Source organism: Micromys minutus (genome assembly GCF_963924665.1).
Source record: "Micromys minutus genome assembly, chromosome: 28".
NCBI classification, from domain to species: Eukaryota; Metazoa; Chordata; class Mammalia; order Rodentia; family Muridae; genus Micromys; species Micromys minutus.
Genome location: NC_137963.1, coordinates 21,913,290 through 21,934,234, shown reverse-complemented (window position 1 = coordinate 21,934,234; position 20,945 = coordinate 21,913,290). Strand labels below are relative to the sequence as shown.

At 41.9% G+C, this 20,945-nt stretch overlaps 1 pseudogene across 1 annotated transcript; it reads left to right on the top strand.

The window, feature by feature from the left end:
- Positions 1 to 18,392: 18,392 nt before the first annotated feature.
- LOC308438710 (proteasome subunit beta type-6-like) lies at positions 18,393 to 19,117 on the top strand (annotated as a pseudogene). The gene has a single exon. The product of its transcript is annotated as a proteasome subunit beta type-6-like (transcript).
- Positions 19,118 to 20,945: the final 1,828 nt, after the last annotated feature.

Sequence of the window (20,945 nt, the reverse complement as noted above, 5' to 3'; positions counted from 1 at the left end):
AGATTGGGAGAAATCAAGATGGAGCCGGGAAAAGCAGATTTAGATGCTGGTGGTTGTAATCGGACATAGGTAAATATAAATATTTAAAGGGATTCTATAGGTCTTTATCTCATATGAAAGGACAGTTTGTATCTTTGTCTATTGGGTGTCATCTTACTGTGTAGAGGGTTTGTGAATTAAGAATCTATTATATAAACCTGTTGGAAAAGTTACCAGGCTTAGAAGTGATGTTTGTGATGGAAGTGGAGGAGAGAAGACACGGGGCGGTAATTCCACCCGGGACAGAGGCAGTGGGGCAGGTGGACTGAACCGCCTGGAAATGGAATCATGTGGATGGGGCAGTGTGGATAGAGTGACAGAGTCCGTGCGTATGGCTCCATATTAAGGTGATGGCCTCAGGGGCCAATAAAGAAATAAGTCACTCTATTTTTAATATTTACTGCAACATGGTTCTTTCAGCTTACCCTTTTGAAGTGAGAGATGTTACTAAAAGGTGTAACTTCACCAAGAGGTTTCTGCTTTTTCTCATAAGGGAAGCTGCAGTGATTCTTCATCAAATTTGGTTTAGTGCACTGCCTGACCAACAGAAACCAGTGCCTCATTTCCCATATCCCTCTAACAAAGGTATGCCCCCTGTCTAAGCATTGTCTGACTGCCTTTAAGTCTTTGACTATGAGAGAAAAGCCGAGAGAGCCCCTGAGTAAAATGGTTTCCTCGGTTACTTTGAATTCACGCACACAAGTTCAGCAAACAGAGCATGAATTTTGGAAGAAAGCTCTGGAAGCTATGTTAGAGAGCTCAGTTCCTTTAGACATTTAAATTGAATGTCCTATGGGAAGTGTTTGAAGCATCCTAGTGAAGGAGGCAAGAGAGGTTCTGTCACTTAGGCAGACACCCTACAGCTTGCTCTGTCCTCCACAAGTAGGAGACAAAGGCCACACACCGCCATAGAATTAAAAAGGTGCCAAGTCTTTGTTCTGATCCACATTTTTAAGATAGGATACAAAAAGAATCCCGGCCACATTGTCCTTAAAGATGGACATTTGGTACCAACTTGTCAGATTCATCATCTAACACAGTGTCAGAAGTATAGAGAAGGGAAGGCCATATTTCATCTAGGTCATGGCAAGTGCCAAAGCCAGAGGTCCTGCAGCTTACATGTCTGTAAAGAGCTCAGGGTGGCTTCTGCCAGTGGAATATGGATCACGATTAATTACAGGAAAAGATGGCATCCTCCTCCTAGGTTTCTAGGAGGCATTTCTCTCTATAGTTCACTTACTTCTTCATATTAAGTATCCATATTTGCATACAAGAAGAAACAGAACATGGAAAGTTATGTAGCCTTTGGCTTTTCTAGCTTAACCAGAGATCCAGTAAGGTAGAGTAATGGACCACCTCTATTTCTTGGTACTGTCCCACTCTTAGTACCAAAAGCCTACTGTCGCTGAGAAACATTCAATTCCAGGCTCACAAGAACACTCTGTCCCTCAGGGTCTATATATCTGTTTCCTTCTTTAGGTCTGGGCTAATAGAAATACTGTACTATGCAATTAGGATGTTAGGACAAGATGAGCCAAACCCATGCTATCAGCAGACGGAACATGCTTGGCAGGCCACTGCCGACTCTGCCATTGCCTGGCTCTACCTTACTCTGCCATGTTAAGAAAGCTAGGTAAGCCACTAGCACAATAACCTTTATACCACTTACCAAGTGATTACTCAGTAGCAGATATTGTGCTAAATCTTTATTCTTATGGGATATAGATACTGTTTGCCATAAGCCACAGATAAGGAAACATGCTTGAAAGTGTTGGTCAGACCCAAAGTTATTTGGCCAGCAATTGGTGGCAACAGAATTCGAATTCAGATCTTCTGCCCTCTTTTTCCCCACTTCACAAATTACCCTTAAGTGCCATTTCTGTGCTGTCCTGCTGTGAGTCTGTCAGTCCAGCCTTAGATTGTGATCCCCAGAGACTGGAGAAAAAGGACACAAATGATGTCTGTCTGCACTATACATTTCGAATTTCCTTGTTTCTACGGCCACTCAAAGAACCTAGGCAACCACTGGTACTGGTATCACCTAGTGTGTAAGGGTTAGGTCAGCTCTTTGGCACACAGGGAACACCCTTCTTTGGCATATGATGCCAGTCCCTTCTGAACACCAGTCAGCTCTGTGAAGACCGATCAGTTCTAACTGTCTTTGCTGTGCAGACTGAGACAATCTGTTCGACTTCATTTCCCTTAATTTTCTATATTCCTCATTAGTCTATAAGCTTCCAGGGGGTACTCAGATGTCTATCTATTAATCTCTGTATCCCCTGAGCATGACACATAGGATCCCAGCACATTTTTGATGACTAAATGAACAGCCTCCTCACACCTGTCTCAGGTCGTCAGCCTAGCAATAGTCTTGGCAGGCTTCATTGGTTATAAAGAGTTAGATAGGAACCAAGTGACCCAAATGTGTTCTCTATGTATGAAGCCAGAACACAGGATAAGACCCATCAAAGGCTTGCTGGCTTGTTTTTCCTTACTGCAGTAAGGTTGCTTGCTTTAGTGTGCTCTTTCCCTGCCTCAAAGCGTCTCAGGTTGCCCAGACAAAGCTCAAATTTGCTACATAGCTTAAGTTTCATTTCCTGATCCACCCGCTTCTGCCTCCTCAGTACTCGGGTTACATTTCTCACTCTCTTTAGTTTATGTGGTGATGGGGATTGAACCTGGGACTTTGTACCTTCTACACAAGCCCCCTACTGAGTTACAGACACATACAGATTGCTGTATATCTTCTGAGTATGTCTCCTATGAGGTCAGTTCCCTAAGATCCTTTCTTTAAATTCATTTTTTATTGGATATTCTCTGTATTTACATTTCAGATGTTATCCCCTTTCTCCTTATCTCATCTCTCCTTCAACCTTCCTTTTTGCCCAAAACCTCTCTCTCCCATCTAAGTGCCTTGGCATTCTGCTACACTGGAAAAACAAACCTTCACTGGACCAAAGGCCTCTCCTCCCATTGATGCCAGAGATTGCTATATTCTTCTGTATATGCACCTGGGGTCATGGGTCTCTCCATGTGAGCTCATTGGTTGGTGTTTTAGTTCCTGGGAGCTGTGGTGGGTTGATAACTTTGTTCTTCCCATGGGGTTGCAAACCCTTTCAACTCCTTCAGTCCTTTCTTAGCTCCTTCATTGGGGGCCCATGTTCAGTCCGATGGTTAGCTGCAAGCATCCTCCTCTGTATCAGTATGGCTCTGGCAGACCTTCCAAGGATGTATCCATCAGGTTCCTGCTGGCAAACACTACCTGGCATGAGCAATAGTGCACGGGTTTAATGGCTGCATATGGGGTGGATCCCTGGGATCCTTCCTGAAGGAGTTCTTAAAAGAGACTTTCATTGGTTTTTATCCAATTAAAGGGTTGGGAGAAAACTTCAGAAGTGATGTACCAGTAGGCCTTTGAGATTTCCTTTCTGCTTCTTATTTTGAAAATTTAATAATAATAATAATAATAATAATAATAATAATAATAATAATAACAAATCCTATTTTCTTGTAAAACATGGACATCAAGAGAATCACTGACCATTGCTTTTGATACATACTGTGCAACTTAAGAGTTTTATTTTTGGTTGTCTACTGTAAGTGCCCGGTGATGCTCCAAACAGAGGCCATCAGACCAGGGCAAGATAATCCCACTCACAGGACCCTTAGTAGAGATATCCGAAGCTTTTATTAATTTATATACTAAGGGGGGGAAGTCATACTTTATTGGCTTTGTAGTTGTTGTTGTTGCTTATGCTGTTGTTATGGCAATGGTTTCATGTCATGGGTTTTTTTCTAATAAAGAATAACTGTCATATTGCTAAAAATACATGGAGAGTTTGGTTTTCATACCAAGTGAAAACAAACAAACAAAGAAAAGGTAGAACAACTCTTAAGCACAAAAGCAGAATTCATAGGGTGTTCTTCTCACAAATCTTTCTTCCCCACAGCTGGTAGTCACTTCTCTCCTCCTTGGTCCTGCCCATTGCTCACACATCATCACTGAGGCAAAGGGTCAGATGGGAGGAACTCAAAGAAACTTGTCTCGATACTTCTTAGCTGTATGAAGATGGGAAACTTCCTTATCTTCTGTGAGTGAGACTGTTTCGCTCCCAAAGTGAGAGAGAAATGAGAAAGGACTCTAAACTGCAACATTTTATCTCCTGCCCAGTGCAGGTTTTTCTCCACGTTCCTTTGCTCCATTGTTTTCCTTCCTTGCCGAGACCTTCATGGAGTCTCCCAGCGCCCCTCCGACTGACTTCTCTTTTCTGACAAAGAGGCAGGTGGAGAATAGTTCATCATTTCTGGACCATCTGGACGACCCTTCACTGGCAGAGTGTCACCGCCTCTGGCTGTTCCAGATGTGGTCAGAGTGTGCTAGGAGAGGGAGTTCAGAAATCAATAGATAATCTGCAAGATGAGATAAGTGAGTAGGCAGAGACTAGGGTCCTGAGGCTGACACTTAAATTTGTAGTCTAGCTTTATATTATGTGTGTGTGTGTGTGTGTGTGTGTGTGTGTGTGTGTGTGTGTGTGTTACTTTTATTGGATATTTTTTATATTTACATTTCAAATGTTATCCCCTTTCCCAGGTTCCCCCCTTACATTCCCCTACACTGGGACATGGAGCCTTGACTGGACCAAGGGCCTCTCCTCCCATTGATGATGCCCAACAAAAATGAGATGCCATGTTCTCAGTGCAAAGCACCATTTCTTAATTTAAGGCTCCCTACATCTTCCCTGGCCACATTTCTACCTTTGCTTTTTTACTTAGTGACCATTCATGGAGTCTCTCAGAGCCCTCTACATGACTCCTCTTCCTCAACAAAAAGATACAAAGAGCAGTCTGCCCAGTTCATCCATGGGGATAGCACTGGGGGTAAGTTGGGATAGCAGTGTGCTCACCATGAGAGTGTTGTATAGGCTGCATTCACTGATGCATGTGAAACACCCAGAGCCTTGCCTAGTAAAGCCTCACCCCACAGGCATTGCTCCTGTATATTTCTGGCTGCTAAAATAATTCAGCATATGAAGCGTTTTCCTTCTACAGATATGTTTTAAGTGCTGACTACATGACATGTTCTGTTACATCAGTGGTTCTCCATCTTCCTAATGCTGTGACCCTTTAACACAAGTCCCAAGGTTGTGGTTACTCCCAACCATAAAATTATTTTTGTTGTTACTTCATAACTGTCATTTTCTACTGTAATCAATCATAATGTAAATATATGTGTTTTCCAATGGTATGAGGAGACCCTTGTGACAGGGTCATTAAGCCCCCAAAGGGGTCATGGCCCACAGATTGCAAACCATTATGCTAGATGTTATACAAGAAGAATAAGTTAAACATGGTATTAGTAGGGCATAACTTAATTGTCTGGCATTGGGCTAAATGAAAGTAGCAAAAACAAAATGAGCATACAAATAGAACTACCATGTAACCCAGCATTATCACTTGTATTAGTTAGGAATTGCATTGCTGTGAAAAGATACCATGACCAAGACAACACTTATAAAGACAACATTTAACTGGGACTGGTTTACAGGTTCAGAGTTTCTGTTCATTATCAAGGTGGGAGCATGGTACCATCCAGGCAGGTAGGCATGTTGCAGAAGTTGCTGAGAGTTCTAAATCAAGACTTTCTTCCAGCTAGCTAGGACAAATGTCTGAAAGCCCACACCTACAGTGACACACTTCCTCCAACAAGGCTTCACCTACTCCAATAGGACCACACATCCTAATAGCCACTCCCTGAACATATTAGATTAGCATATTTGGACTACCACATTCTACTCCATGGAAAGTGTATGGGGGCCACACTAAACATAGCATAATGCAAAATATATTTAGTACAACTCTAGAAGACCCCATAGTCTATAGCAGTCTCAACAGTGTTAAAAGTCCAAAGTTAAAAGTCTCTTTTGAGATTCATCCAATCATTTAATTATAATTCCCAAACCAAGACAGGAAACCAGCAGGGCAAACTCCAAACTCTACATCTCTGTGTCTGATGTCAAAGTGGTCTTCATATCCCCAATTCTTTTTTTTTTTTTTACATTGGTTGACTGCAACAAAGTTCTTTATCCTGAGTTGGTTCCACTCCCTGTTAGTAGTGTTCCTCAGCAGATATTCCACGGCTCTGGCAAATTGAATATCTTGGGATCTCCAAGGCAATTTCAACTTCTTGTTTCAATATTTGGGATTCACACATAATCTTCTGGGCTTGTATCACGTTTCCAGCTCTGCCCTCTGTAGCACTCTAGGCTCAGGTTGATTCACACTTCTGCTGCTGCTGTTCTTGGTGATCATTCCATGGTATTAGCATCTTCAATACTCTGGAGTCCTCTGCTGCAACTAGCCTTTACCAATAATCTTAAATAGCCTCTCTTCATGGTGCCAAACCTCAAATCCTTGGCATGACCCCTTCAGGTCTGGACCTTCTATTGCAACTGAGGCTGCACTTGGCTTCTCTCATTGCCAAGCCTCACCTGCTCTCCCCTTCATACCTTCAAAACCAGCACTACCTGAGTGATTCTTACACATTATCAAGTTCACCTGGAGCATGAGGTACAACCTTGGCTATCTCTGAAACACAGCATCTTTGTGCTCTCAGAAAATACTTCCAGGAAGATTTTAATTCAGTGATGCTAATCTCTTCCTAATCACCACTATTTTCTTAGCTCCACCTGACCACCATCAATTATCCCAGTAGTCCCTTGTATTTTTGACTCTAAAGCCAGAGCACACATGGCCAATGTTAGCAATTTCTCCTGCTTGGTGGAGCTGTAACATGACCGCCACAACCATCACCACCACCATTACTCTATTACCAACTTTCTGTTTTCCGGTGATTTTCCTCACTGCCTACACTTACTTAGCTGTCCTGGAACTTGCTCTTGGGATTGACTTTGAACTCAGAGATCATCATAGCTCTGTCTCCTGAATGCTGAGATTAAAAGGTGAGTACCAACAAACCTAGACTTAAACTTTTCTTCATCTGGAATTTGTTCTATCTCAGGCTAGCCTTGAATTTTGAGATCTGTTTGCTTTTGTTTTCTGGGATTAAAGGTGTATAGCACCAGTTTTGGGCCTAAACTTTTTATGGCCATTGTTCCTTAAGATCTGAATCAAAAGCCCGTGTCTTCCCACCTCAAGATCTAGATCACAAGTGTGCCCTCCATTTCTGGATTGTAGTTCATTCTAGGTTAAAAGCCCAAACTCTTTTTTGTTCAACTGCAAACACAAACAATAAGCTTGTCTGGGTGAGATCTTGCCCTAAAATCACCACTCTCTTAATCTATTTATCTCCTTTAACACAGGATTCAGCTCCATTCTACTTCCTGATGCCCCTTTATTATTACTTGAACCATATATTTTGTATTTTTAAGTTTTCTATGCTTGCTACTTTTCGTTAAAATGCTTTTCATAAGAGTGACTTTAGTAACCACACAACACAATTTTTACCAGGCTGTTTGGAAACTGCCTTTGTCAAAGCAATTAATCTCTTCTCCTTAGCCTCAGGCAAACTCTTTGGACAGTCGCAAAATGTAGCCACATTCTTCACCAAAATATCACAAGAACAGTCTCTGGGCTACATATTAAAATTCTTCTCTGAAGCCAGGCTTTCACGGTTTAAATTACTCCCAGCAGCAAAGTCTTCCATATTCCTACAAAAATAGTCCATTAAGCCTCACTTAAAGCATTCTACTGTTTTCCAAAGTTTCAAAATTCACATTCCTCCCAACAAAGCACAGTTAGGCCTATTTTAGCAAAACCCCAGTCCCTGATACTAACTTCTGTCCTAGAGTTTACATTGCTGTGAACAGATACCATGACCAAAGCAATTCTCATAAGGACATTTAATTGGGGCTTGCTTACAGATTCAGAGGTTCAGTCCATTATCATCAACATGGAAGCATAGCAGCATCCAGGCTGGCATGGTTCTGGAGTTGCCAGAGAGTTCTCCATCTTCATCTGAAAGACACTAGGAGAAGACTGGCTTCCAAGCAGCTAGGACAAAGGTAACACACTTCCTCCAACAATGCACACCTCTTAACAGTGCCATTCCCTAGGCCAAGCATATTCAAACCACCACACCACTCTTGGTGAATATATATGTATATCTCAAGACCCCATTTAAAACAGACACTTGAGTAGCCATAACAATATTGTTATAATAAAAGGAACAGAACTAGTATAGATGCCCATCATCAGATGTCTTGAGTATAGATGCCCATCATCAGATGTCTTGATAAAGGAAATGTGTTACACATACATAAAATAATTTGTGCAGATATAGAAAAATAAAATGACATTTTCAGGAAACTGAAAATAATTATATTAAGTGAATTTTTCAGAAAGATAAATACCATGTGTTTCTCTGCTATGCGGCACCTAGATTTAAAATTCTGTCTATCTGTCTCTTCCTCTGCTTCTGTCTTGGTCTCTCTCTGTGTCTCTGTCTCTCTGTGTGTGTCTCTCTTTCTGTCTCTCTGTCTCTGTCTCTGTCTCTCTCTCTCTTTCTCTCTCTCTCTCTCTCTCTCTCTCTCTCTCTCTCTCTCTCTGTGTGTGTGTGTGTGTGTGTGTGAAAGGGGGGGGAGAGAGAGAGAGAAACAGAGAGAGAGAGAGAGAGAGAGAGAGAGAGAGAGAGAGAGAATTTTGGTTTCTTAGAAAAATGCAGAAGTGTTATGGGAATATTTTTATTTTAATCCCAGGTGTGGGATATGGCGCTACTTCAAACTGTACACAGCAGCTGAGTATGATTTGCCCCAGGCTCTAGCAGGGGCATAATTTTGCCATGGGCAGATAGTTTTTCTGATTGTGTGATGTTTGGAATTCTGAGAATGTTTCAGAAGTAATATAAATCCTAGAGCCATGCTAGGTGGGTTGTTGATTGGTTGCTGTTTGTTGTGGTTGTTAAGTACAAAGAAGAAACAAGAAGAAGAAATTAGATATCCTGAAGTAGAAGTTCCAACTTGCCCAAAGGAACTCATCTGCCCTAATCAGCAGGAAGTAATCTAATGAGTGTCACCCCCTTTCCTTGTATCCCTTTGTCTCTCCTAATGGGTATTAATGTGTTGAAAGAGCGGAAGAAAAGGCGTGGAGAAGGGTAGAAGTAAAAAAGATACCCAAAGTATCAAAAGTCTGCCCCTCTGCCTCTGTGTGTGTATGTGTGTGTGTGTGTGTGTGTGTGTGTGTGTGTGTGTGTGTGTGTGTGTGTATGTGTGTGTGTGTGTGTGTGTGTGTGTGTGTGTGTTTATATGTGTATGCTCCTAAGTCATGAAACTAGAAAACTGGTTATAATAGAGGAGAAGATCTTTTAAAAGGTGGGAAATAACAATTGGAGAGATCAAATAGAGAAGCAGAAATGAGGACTAACTGGGGGAAAGAATGAAAATCAGTTGGTGGCAAAAAGGTGCATGTAGGACAGTTGGAGATGGAAATAAATAAAAAGAGTATAATGATATACATATCACACACACACACACACACACACACATACACACACACACATGAATTGATGAAACCCATTACTTGGATTGCTAACTGCAATGAAAAACCAGGCAGCAGAGAATCAGAACGTGTAGTCAGGCCATTAAAAAGCCTTTGCTTCACTGACTCTGATCTCTTACTACATGAAACTCCCATCTTCATGAGATTCTGCTTGGGTTAGTCCATGTTTTTCCAGTGACGTTCTGTTACCTACTCAACACTTAGAAGATGGAGGACTGTGGCAGCCAAGGCCCCTTGTCATCTAGTTTTAATTTGTCTGTCTCCCTCACTTCTCTCAGGGCTGCAATAATTATCACTGTAGTTCTTGCCTCCCTTTGTCCCGGGGCTTTGCCTTTACACTCATATCTCATGAAAGAATTTTCCATCCCCAGTGGATATGTCTTTAACTGTCTTGCCCACTCTCACCACCTCCACAAATGCTTTCTTCAATTTTTTTTACTGTCTAAATTGGCTTTCTTGCTTGTTGTAAGAGGATAGTATTCATACTCACAACCTTGTATCATGAGATGTATGCATACCTTGCCTCCCTCGACTGTAATGTAATCACACAGTGTAGATCATAAAGCAAGTTGCTAGAGGTTGGCTAGATATCGTGGCCACAGGAAAAAGAGGAAATGACTCTTGCATGGATAAGGAAAAAGGGAAAGTGAAATTGAGAAATAAAATGAAAGTAAAAGAGTCTCAGGAAACTTGTTAAATGTTCTCTTTTAAAACTCTCATACTAGTTCATCCAGAAAAGGCATAAGCCTCAAAGAGACAAGCAGATATCCTGGTATGAAGCAGAAATTGCTAGCAGTGGGGAGAGCAGAAGACCACAACATGATACCCAGAGAGATGCACAGAAGGGAAATGTGGGTCAAGTGGGAGGGGCTTCCTACCTGGCCCTGTGATTAGGTGTGCATAAACCTCTAAGAAGATTCCGGATGCAGCATGAGAAAGCAGCCATCAGTAAGTACCATCCTGCCTGAAAGATTCTGATGTATGTTCCTTGCTTCAGGGTAATTACTAATAGTGTCTCCTTTACTGTCAAAAGTGTCTCAGTTTGAATGAATTTACGTTCACTCTACAGTGAAGGCAGTCTTTTCCAGAGTGTTTTAAGACAAGAAAGGTGTTGGTAGTCGGGATCATGTGCATGGTGTGTTTTGTGTGTGTGTGTGTGTGTGTGTGGGGAGAGAGAGAGAGAGAGAGAGAGAGAGAGAGAGAGAGAGAGAGAGAGAGAGAGAGAGAGACGGTCTGTCTGTCTGTTCATGTACAAACAACAACTTCTCTTAAACCAGGCAGGAGTCAGGAAAAAACAAAAGCTTACTGATGGTAGCTAAGATGAATGACATCCAAAGTTCAATAAGACTTACAAACTCTCAATGATGCTGCCTAAAACTTAATTTGTATTTTATTGTATCTCCAGGTATTTGATTTCTTAGGATGATTTGGGTGTCAGAGGGCTTATTCTTCATGGGAGAATCTTCTAAGATTTTTAGAAAGTTTGGATCATCACCAAAATATCCCCTGTACTTCCATTTCAGTTAGTCACATAAGAATTACAGAATTGGGTAGGACAGTGATGGGAACTTCTATGTAATTCCTTTTCTGTACACCTTACTATTAATAATTCTCAGCAGCACTGCAAACATTTCATTTTACACATGTGAAAACATGTGGAGAGAGACTGAGTGACTTGGGAATGGTATGTTGCTGGCAAGAATGGTGGTTGAAGCCTTCTGCTGGCTCTTAGCCTCATTTGATGGAAGAACATGAAGTCAGAGGATAGCCTGGAAAGCCCTCAGGATAAGACAGGAAGGTTCTCTGTCAGCTGAAGTACAATAAGACTAAAAGTCTCACTCAACGTTTATATCTTTAATGAGCACTGCGTACTATTAGCTTTTCATCAATTAGGAACTGAGGATAAAGAAAGAGGATGATGAACAGGGTCGTAGATTTGAGGCAAATGGAAGGCAGAGAGGAGAATAACAAGGTGGAAGGAGTGACTTTATGGTGACCAAATATGAACAATCAACCATACTCACATAGAAACCAGGAAGTTTCTAAGGTTATCAAGTGAGATTCAAGTCAGCTAAAGAAAGAAGAGTTGTTTAGGGAGCAGGCAGGGGGCAGACAGCAGAGGACTCGGATGGATTTATTTTTTTTCTCTGTAACTATAAATATCACCCAGTGAGAGCCCATCAGTTTAGTTGTGTCGGCCTGGAGATGATGAAAGCGCTGGGAAGTTACAGACATTATACAATTCAACTCTCTGAAGACTGGCAGGGTTTTTAAAACACTATGTTTTGTTGTCTTAGTAGCTGAGTTGAGCTGTAGTGTGTTGAGTCTCAGTGATTGTATAATCTGATGGTCAAACAACCAAAGTTAAGAAAACAAAATGGAGCAGAACATCCAAGCTTCCTGCTTTGGTGATGAGACAAACATGAACATGTCTACAAAAAAAGAAGGCTGCTTCAGAGGTGGAGAACTAATCCATAGCTGTGCTCTTTCTTCTCAGCCTTAGTGAATTTGCTATCTTTTGAATAGTTCTTGTCAGTATGTTCAAATGTAGTGCAAAAGTTGATCCATATATCAGTTTTATAGGTAAGAAGCAAGGCATGCATATATATATATATATATGCATATGCACAGATTTTTATGCACCTTGGCTCACCCAATATCTGTTGGAGTACAAAAAAAAAAAAAAAAACAAAAAAGATCTGTGGCTACCATTTCCTGCCTGTTCTCACTCCGTGGGTTTCCACTTTTCTGGAACAGATCACCCTGGCTGCTTCTTTACCATGTGGACTCCAAGCCATCCCCAAGAACTCTCAGACTTAGGTGACCCATGGATTTCCCTCTCCCAGCTGTCTCCCTGCCAGCCAGGAACTTAGCTCACATTCCCTGTATCCCAGTAAAATCATTACTCAATAATCAGTGATTTATCAATCAGATTTATATGTTAAATTCTCAATCTACAATACGTCCAAACGATAAATTCACTGCCAATTAATAAAGATATAGACTGTCCACCTAGACAAGATAAAATCAATCTAGTTCTCCTTGATCTGAACCATCCTCCTCTGCCATCTCCATCTTGAATCTCTCACTTTTCCCTTCTCTCCCGCGTTACCAAAACTTTGTCTCTGCCCCACTCTCTACTGTCCAATCATGTCTTGCCTCGACATCAACCTACAAACATCACCCTCATCACTACCTTCTTTCTTCCTACCACATGTCATATCAGTGTCAGAATGGTTAGAGGGTAGCAGGTAAGTCTTCTCTCATCAGCAACATCACACAACCTCTCACATACTCTACAGTTGCTGCAAGCTGAGATCCACTTTGTGTGAATAGAATGTAATAGGCTAGAAAATTCTATTATGCAGCAGTGACCATCACTGTGTCTCAGAGAGGAGACTTCAGCTTTAAATGATGGGGTCAGAAATCACAAAAGGGAGTTTCCACTTGTTCTGTCTTTGGATCTGAAAAAGCTTGCAACTGTTATAAGGAATGCTCTCTAGAAGCAAACAAGACTAGTATTTCCTAGAATTTCTTCTTTTTTCTTCCTTAGTTTCTTTATTTTTAATTTTTTCTTTTTACTTTCTCTCTTTAACTTAAGAAGACTGATTTTTTTTTCTTTTGGCAAATCCAGAGTTCATGAAAAAAACTGAAGGAGCCTTTAGTAGTTCATCCATGTTTGCTTTTAGGCATCATGGAATTGGTATATGCCTAGATGTCTAGATGTGTGAGTCAGAATAGCTGGTATGATCTGAGCTCTTGGTTTATATATATATATATATAATTTTATGGGTCTCAAGAAGGGCTAGGATGGGTATCCTTGGGAAGTACATCCACTGATGAGAAAGGGCTCTGAGTTTTATATATAGGGGATGGTTTGAGGATATGAGATAATAACTTGAAACGAGGAGTCGAGTCATGACTGGTCTTGAAACAGTCCATTATCCTGAAATAGAAGTTCGTGGTAACCATGACACCATGGATGCTGAAGAAGACTCTTTGTTTTGCTTAGTTCAAACTTTCTGGGTTGGTTTTCACTGCCCACAGTTGTTCCACCCTATTTCAACCTCTTATCTTAGTTGCAGTTCTCCTTGGAATGTCATGTGGACATTCCATTTGATGACATGTCTTCAGAGCAAAACAATCTGATCAAATTATTAGGCATTGTCACAATGTCTACGATCTAATTATTCTTGGGTACTCAATCTTGCTTTGTATTTCCACAACACTCTGACTATCTCATCCCATTTGCTTGTTTACATAAACTTAGTATTTCTCTACCTTCATAGGGATATGGGATTCTTTGTATCAAGCTTACCATTAGTATTAACTAGCACTTTACCCTAATAGCCAGAACAATATCTTTTTAGTAAACAGAGGAAGCTCAATAAGTAAGTTTTAATAAGTGAATGTATGAATGATACCATAATATATATAAATATAATAAAATATAGATAGTTGGTACGCTTATTAGAACTTTACTGTAGTATATAACTTTCAATTTCTTAAAGAAATATGTGTGTGATGGTTAGTGTTATCGTCAAGTGTGGTAGAATCTAAAATTATCCAGAAGCTGGGTATGTCTGTGTGGGATTATCTTGATCATGTTAACAGATGTAGGAAGACCTATCTTGATTGTGGGTAGAGTCTTACTTCAGGAAGGGATCCTGAACTTGATAAACAGAAGGTACCCTGATCATTGGCATGCATGCTTTCTTGGTTCTTGACTATGGATGCCTTTTGGTGAGGTTTTTCATTCTCCTGCTTCTTTGACATCCCTGACATGATGGATTATACTTCTGAACTATGAGCTGGAAGAAGCCCCCTTTCCCTTAACTAGCTTTTGCCAGAGTATTTTATCACAGCATCAGGAAAAAAAAAAACAAAGGTAATTGTTTAGAAGACCAACCCACAGTCAGAAGAAGTAACTTTCATGGGTCGTGGGCATTACATCTGTTAACTAATGTGACTGAAGCAGGTGAAGACATGTAGTCATAAGCACAGACCTAGAAAGAGAAGTGAGTGCTGTGTGCATCTGTGTTGCTTTCTCAGATAGAAAGGCTAACAGTGGAAGCTGAGTGCGAGTACAAGAATTTTGTTAATGTTCCCATTTTACAAAGAGCATAGAAAGATTTGGTAATCTGCAGGAAGTGACTTAAGTAAAAAGTATCAGGCTAGCTATAAGTCCATCCTCCCCACCACTAGAGTATCGAGGTGCCTGCCATTCACACCATCACTGAAGAATGGATGTGTTTGCAATGCTCCCCATCACTGGACTATGCTATGCTCCTCATTATTGCAGTACAGAGGTGTCTGATATGCTCCGCACCACTTCAGTATACCATGCTCCTGATTGCTGGGGCATATAGGTGTTCTCATCTCATATCAGATGATGGAAAGTCTCAGGGGAGGCTGTATCCAGTGAATCTCAGGATGTGTTGGGATCTTGATCAGGCTGTTTTCACTGAGGACATATGCTTCTCCCCAGCTTACTTTGTTCTCTCTTCCCAGTGACTGACATTCACATAGATATGACTGAAATCCATGTTCTTGGAGATGTCATTGCTGCTGCATTCTGGGTAAATGTCAGGGTAAAGACTGGGTCAGTTGGGATTGCTTCTCTTTGATCCAGTCCACCTTTGCTAACCTGGAGACAGAGTCATTAAATTCTAAACACCAGTGATCTGAAGTGTGTATGGCTACGTGGTCTCACTTGGGGTTTTTGCTCCATGAGGGTTGGAGACAATATCTACTGAATAGGTTTTGAGGCTGGGTCACCATTCATCCACATTACTTCTGTAAATATTAAATAGCCACACAACAGCCTCTGGGTGCTGATAGGCTCACACTCCACTGCCATGTAATCGCATCTAATCCCATTGAGCTCTGCTCAAAATAGCAGTAATTGGTGGTTTTATCCAAATCAATAAAGACAGCTTCTACATATTGATTATCATCCAGGGTATAAAATCATCACCAGTTACCTGGAAAAGAGAAGCAGCCTGCCAAGGGAAAAGGTCAGATATTCCATCTAAACAAGGGAGGGCAGGGGGAGGTGCAACCAGTGAGTTTTAAGGTAATAGTGTCAAATTACCTGAAAATGCACACAGTATATTCTTGTAATTTGCAACAACAGAGAGCCCAGAAATAGGTCAATCATTTAAGTGAGTCTTCAGGTCTTTTCTCTGTGATTCAGTGAGCTTGCTGGTATTAGCAGTCTTAAAGGGGCTGGAGCCAACCAACAAAGATAGCCACAAAGCCTCTTTTCTGTGCATACACAGCTCAATCATGGCACATACAATTTCAGTCCAAAGGGTGGCTCAGGCAGATGCAGTGTCCCCAAATAAAAATCAAAAGAGATCCTCAGCCCCCATCATGTATAATCATTGTAGAACATACAGAAAGAGGTGGCTAGACCACCTCGGAACACAAGACATGGCATAAAGGCATGTGCCCCAGCAGTAACAGCAAAGAGAGATGACCTCATGCTAAGTCTTACATTTCTTACATTTCTAACCACCATTTGGAATGAACTGGGTCTTCATTTACAAAGAGAAACAGTTCAGTGTTTCATTTCTTCTAGCAGATATTAAAAGCATTCAACTCCACCCATAGAAAATGCAATAAAAAGAAGACAGCCCACTCAGGGTAGTTTCAACCCCACATGTTAACAGTGATCTTGGGCTTTCCCACGCCTGCTTCATATTCTCAAGAAGACATTGGCAAGACTCACAATCCATATTACACCAAGCTTTTACAAGGAATTCACAACCCCTCTTAAGAACTCAAAGGATAAGGACAGACTTGATTTTTTTTTAAATGTCTTCAGTGGAGTGCCCTTCAAGTCATTGTCTGTGTGACCACAGCACTGTGATATTGTTATGATTGTTACAGAAATATAATTGAATCACTTCTTTAGATTTCTTTCTTCTTAGACAAGCCATTTTAGAACCATAAAAAGTCAACTTTCTAGGAGAGATGACAGTTCAATGAAAGTTTTTAGCATATACGTTATGACTTAAAGATTTTACTTTTCATTTCATGTGTATGTATGTATCTGAGTGTAAGTTTGTGCTTGTAAATGTAAATGTGAGTGGATGCCAGAAGAGGGTATGGGACCCCCAGGAGCTAAAGTGACAGCAGCTGTGAGCAGCTGACTTAGATGCTGGGAACCAAACTTTGGTTCTCTGCAATAAAAGGAAGTGTTCCTAACCACTTGGACATCTCTCCAGTCCCTACAAATTATTGTTTATTTTCAATAATTTTATCAATACAATGTGAGGAAATAGAGAGATTTGTTTTTCTTTTTGGTGTGTGGGGCAATCAGATGTGCTGTGTTACCACAGCCAATGGCTGTAGAAAGATTCAGCCTGACAAGAGAACAGGATTGATGGCTTTAAAGACAAGAATGGCTACCAATGCTCCAAGAGTGGTATAATTCCATTTTCCAGATGAAAACTAGCATTTAGGATATTTGTGGTGGTTTAATATTGGTTGTCAACTTAATGAGTCTGGAGTCACTGAAAAGACAAATCTCTTGGTTCTAGATTGGGTTAACTAATCTAGGAGAACTCACCCCACCCTACATGTAGGCTGGTGTCCAGGACTGAGTACAAGGAGAAAGTCGGCTGAACATCAGCATACATCTCTCTTTCCTTTCTGAGCATAGAAGCAATGTGACCAAATGCTTCATGCCTTGCCTCATCAATACCTTCCTTGCCAATGAGCAATTGTTTAAGTTCAAAGCTTAAGCTCTGAGCCAAAACAAACTCTTTATCCCTAAAGTTTCTATTAGTGGGCATTTTGTTTCAACAATGTTAAGTAACAAATGTCACATTGAACAGGTATATAACAAAACAGTCCATCTGAAAGGGAAGATTTGGGCATTCCTGTTTTTTATGATGGATGTATAGGTACCCTCTCGGGTAGAAGTTTTAACTGTGTACATGTGCTGTGGATGTGGCATGTGTAGATGTCAAAACACAACCATGTGTGTCAGTCCTTACCTTTTTTGAAACAAGATGGCTTTGTTTTCTTCATGGTGCATAGGATAGGCTAGGGATGCTAGCTTGCAAGGGATGTTCCAATTGCTACCTCCCACCTTAACTATAGAAGAGTTAGGATTATAGATGCTCATGGTACACTCCTGACTTTTACATGGATTCTGAAGCCTTGGCTTCATGTCCTCAAACTTGTGCAGCAAGCTTCGCTTGCTGAATTATGTCCCCAGATCAAGGATTTTTGTTTCTATGTTTTCTTTCCAGAACTTGAGAAGAGAGGCAGATTTTAATCTCTTGATAAATTTACTTTAGCACAACTATTATCATTTTTAATTTTAAATGAACTGGAGAGACTTAGTTTCTAAATAATGACTATATTTAGGCAATATGCTGTCATGACAAATATTGTAAAAATCAAGGTTAGCATAATAAACAAAGAGTCACTAGTTCTGTGGGGGTTTTTGTTTGATTGATTTCACCTCTTACTAGCTATGTCTAAGCTCACTTCTTAACCCAGCAGTTAAGAGCACTTTCTGTTCTTAAAGAAGATCAAGGTTGGTATCCCAAAATACAATCACCCATAGGCCCAGTTCCAGGCGATCTGATACTCTCCTCTGACCTCCACTGGTAATGTGTACACTGTGCATTAATCTACACATGTATACACACACTAAATAAATAAATATTGCTATTACCTTTCAAAGACATAGATTCCCTTGCACTTATTTTTTTGTAAATGTGTTTCTACATAGTAGCATTCAATATGAACTTGGGAAGTCTATAGACTCCTATATGTAGATACGTCTATCAAGAAATAAGAATGTCAATTTGAAGAGGAAGATGGCGGCCACCTTAGCTGTTTTTGGAGCAGGTTCTGCACCGGCCTTTCTGCCGAAGGCTCTTACTCCAGACTGGGAAAACCGAGAAGTCTCCACAGGAACCACAATCATGGCTGTGCAATTTGACAGGGACATGGTTCTAGGAGCAGACTCTAGAACAACCAGTGGGTCCTACATCACCAAATGAGTGACAAGCAAGCTAACTCCTATCCATGATCATATCTTCTGCTGCTGCTCAGGCTCAGCAGCTGATACCCAAGATGCTGTCACTTACCAACTTGGTTTCAACAGTCTTGAACTGAACGAGCCTCTACTAGTCCACACAGCCACCAGTCTCTTTAAGGAGATGTGTTACCAGCACAGAGAAGATCTGATGGCAGGAATCATCACTGCAGGCTGGGACCCTCGAGAAGGAGGGCAGGTGTGCTCTGTTCCCATGAGGTAGGTGTGATGACAAGACAGTCCTTTGCTGTCAGAGGCTCCAGGAGCTCCTACATCTATGGCTATGTTGATGCTACCTGTCAGGAAGGCATGGCCAAGGACAAATGTCTGAAGTTCACCGCCAATGCTCTTCCTTTGTCTATGGAATGGGACGGCTCCAGCAGAGGAGTGATCCACTTGGCCGCCATTCAAAAGTCAGGAGCAGAGCGGCAGGTGCTTTTGGGAGACCAGATCCCCAAGTTCACCACTGCCACACTACCACCTCCTGGAAGCCTAGTATTCTAGGTTGTAGTAAAGGATATCCATACTGACGAAAACAACTAATAAACAGCTTGTTAAAGAGGAAAAAAAGAAATAGGGTAAAGATGAGTCTGGCAAACTACTCTAGGAGAACCGAATGCCTATACTTGGATCCTACCTTTATTCTAAAATTTTTCTGGGTTCTAAGTCAACTTCTACGACTGTTTCATAACTCCAGTACCAACACCTGCAACAAAGACCTCCCCAAAGTTCCAGACTGCTAGACATGACAGTCTACCAGCCAGGTGCAGTTGAAAACCCTCTGAGCACCTATGATTAAATTTTGCTTTTGTCTTTTTTCATAGCTTTCTTTTCTTTAATTGAAAGTTTTTTTCCCTACAGAATATTCTGATTAGTGTATCATCTCCCTCATATCTTTCCTACTTCCCAAACCCATGACCTTTCTGGCTTTCTCATTAGAAAGCAAACAGGCGTTGCCTGTAGAGGCTTTGCAGGTATGGCTGCTGTGTTACATGGGTGTCCTCCGTAGGTGGCGGAGAGAGGAGAGAGGCTTTGTCCATGCTCAGTGTTCTGAGCTATGAACATCTGAATGATTAGTAACCTAACATTCTCAAAAAGAAAAGGGGGTCCTGGGATGACCACAAGTTCAAATTCAGCCCCAGTAGCCCAAACAGGGAGCTAGCCTGAGATGACCACCAGTCCAGCCCTGAGCAGGCCCAGATGGGCTCCCAGAAAGGGGAGCAAGCCAGAAAATAGAAGAACCCAGCTTGGGACTTCAGGCCTGGGGTAGGAATGAGCCTGAATTAGAAGAGATTCACAAGGGGCTGCTGGGTGGGCCAGGTAAGCAGCTAGTCCAAGATAACCACAAGACTGGCACCATAGGACCTGGACAGGGAGCTAGCCTGAGGTGACCACCAGCCTGTTTCCATGTATGTGGGCAGAGGGTTGGGGGCAGAGAGGCCATGCCTAAAGTGACCCTTGCGCATGCATCACAATGCCCAATATGGTAGACCAAAAGCAGAACCCAAACACCCAGAGACCCGAGCACCACTAAGAAAGACAAGTAAATGGTGGAGAAATAGAAGAGAAATATAAACAGAAGAATATAAGCCCAATGACAAGAGGCAGACTGGAGACTCGAGGGTAGCGAGGAACAGCCTGGTGTGAGTAGATTTCACATAGAACTACAGTGAAATCCTGGCCTATGCTGCCACTGGGGGCCATATCTGGGTTCCTGGTACTTTAGGACCAGGAGTCTGTTATCACCAAAGGCCAGATGAACATCCCTGGTCTTGGCTGCTGCCTGGGGACATGTTGGTGTCTGAGGGCTGTGCACAACTGACACCACCCCTCACCTGTGCATTGTGGGAGAGCTAATCCTTCCCCTAGCCAGCTGCAGAACTTGGGAAAGTGGGCTCTGGATACTGTGGGAGCTGCAGGTGAGCCGGCCCAGAGGACACGAGCATGGGAGAACAGGTCCTACCATCATTTCTTATGCAGCAGCATTATGAGGGAGAGACACTCTCCTCCTCACTTACCCCTCACCACCTGCAGCACGTGGGAAACCTGGCCCTGAGGTCATGAGAGCGGGAGAGCTGTTCCTGTCCCTCACTGGCTATAACACTGGAGAGAACAGTCTTTGTACCTTGCCTGGACACCATGGTAGAGCTGGCCCTGGTTGCGAGGGGTTGCATCATGAGCTGTCAACCAAGGGCATGAGAGAGGGGCAACCAGTAGGTTGACCAGTTCAGATACCTCCCAGGCCCAGATCCAGGGCTTTGTGTTGGCCCACACAAGTTTCTAAGTCATCAATGAACTGCAGAAGTGCGTGAAGGGACCGGTTCTAGAGATC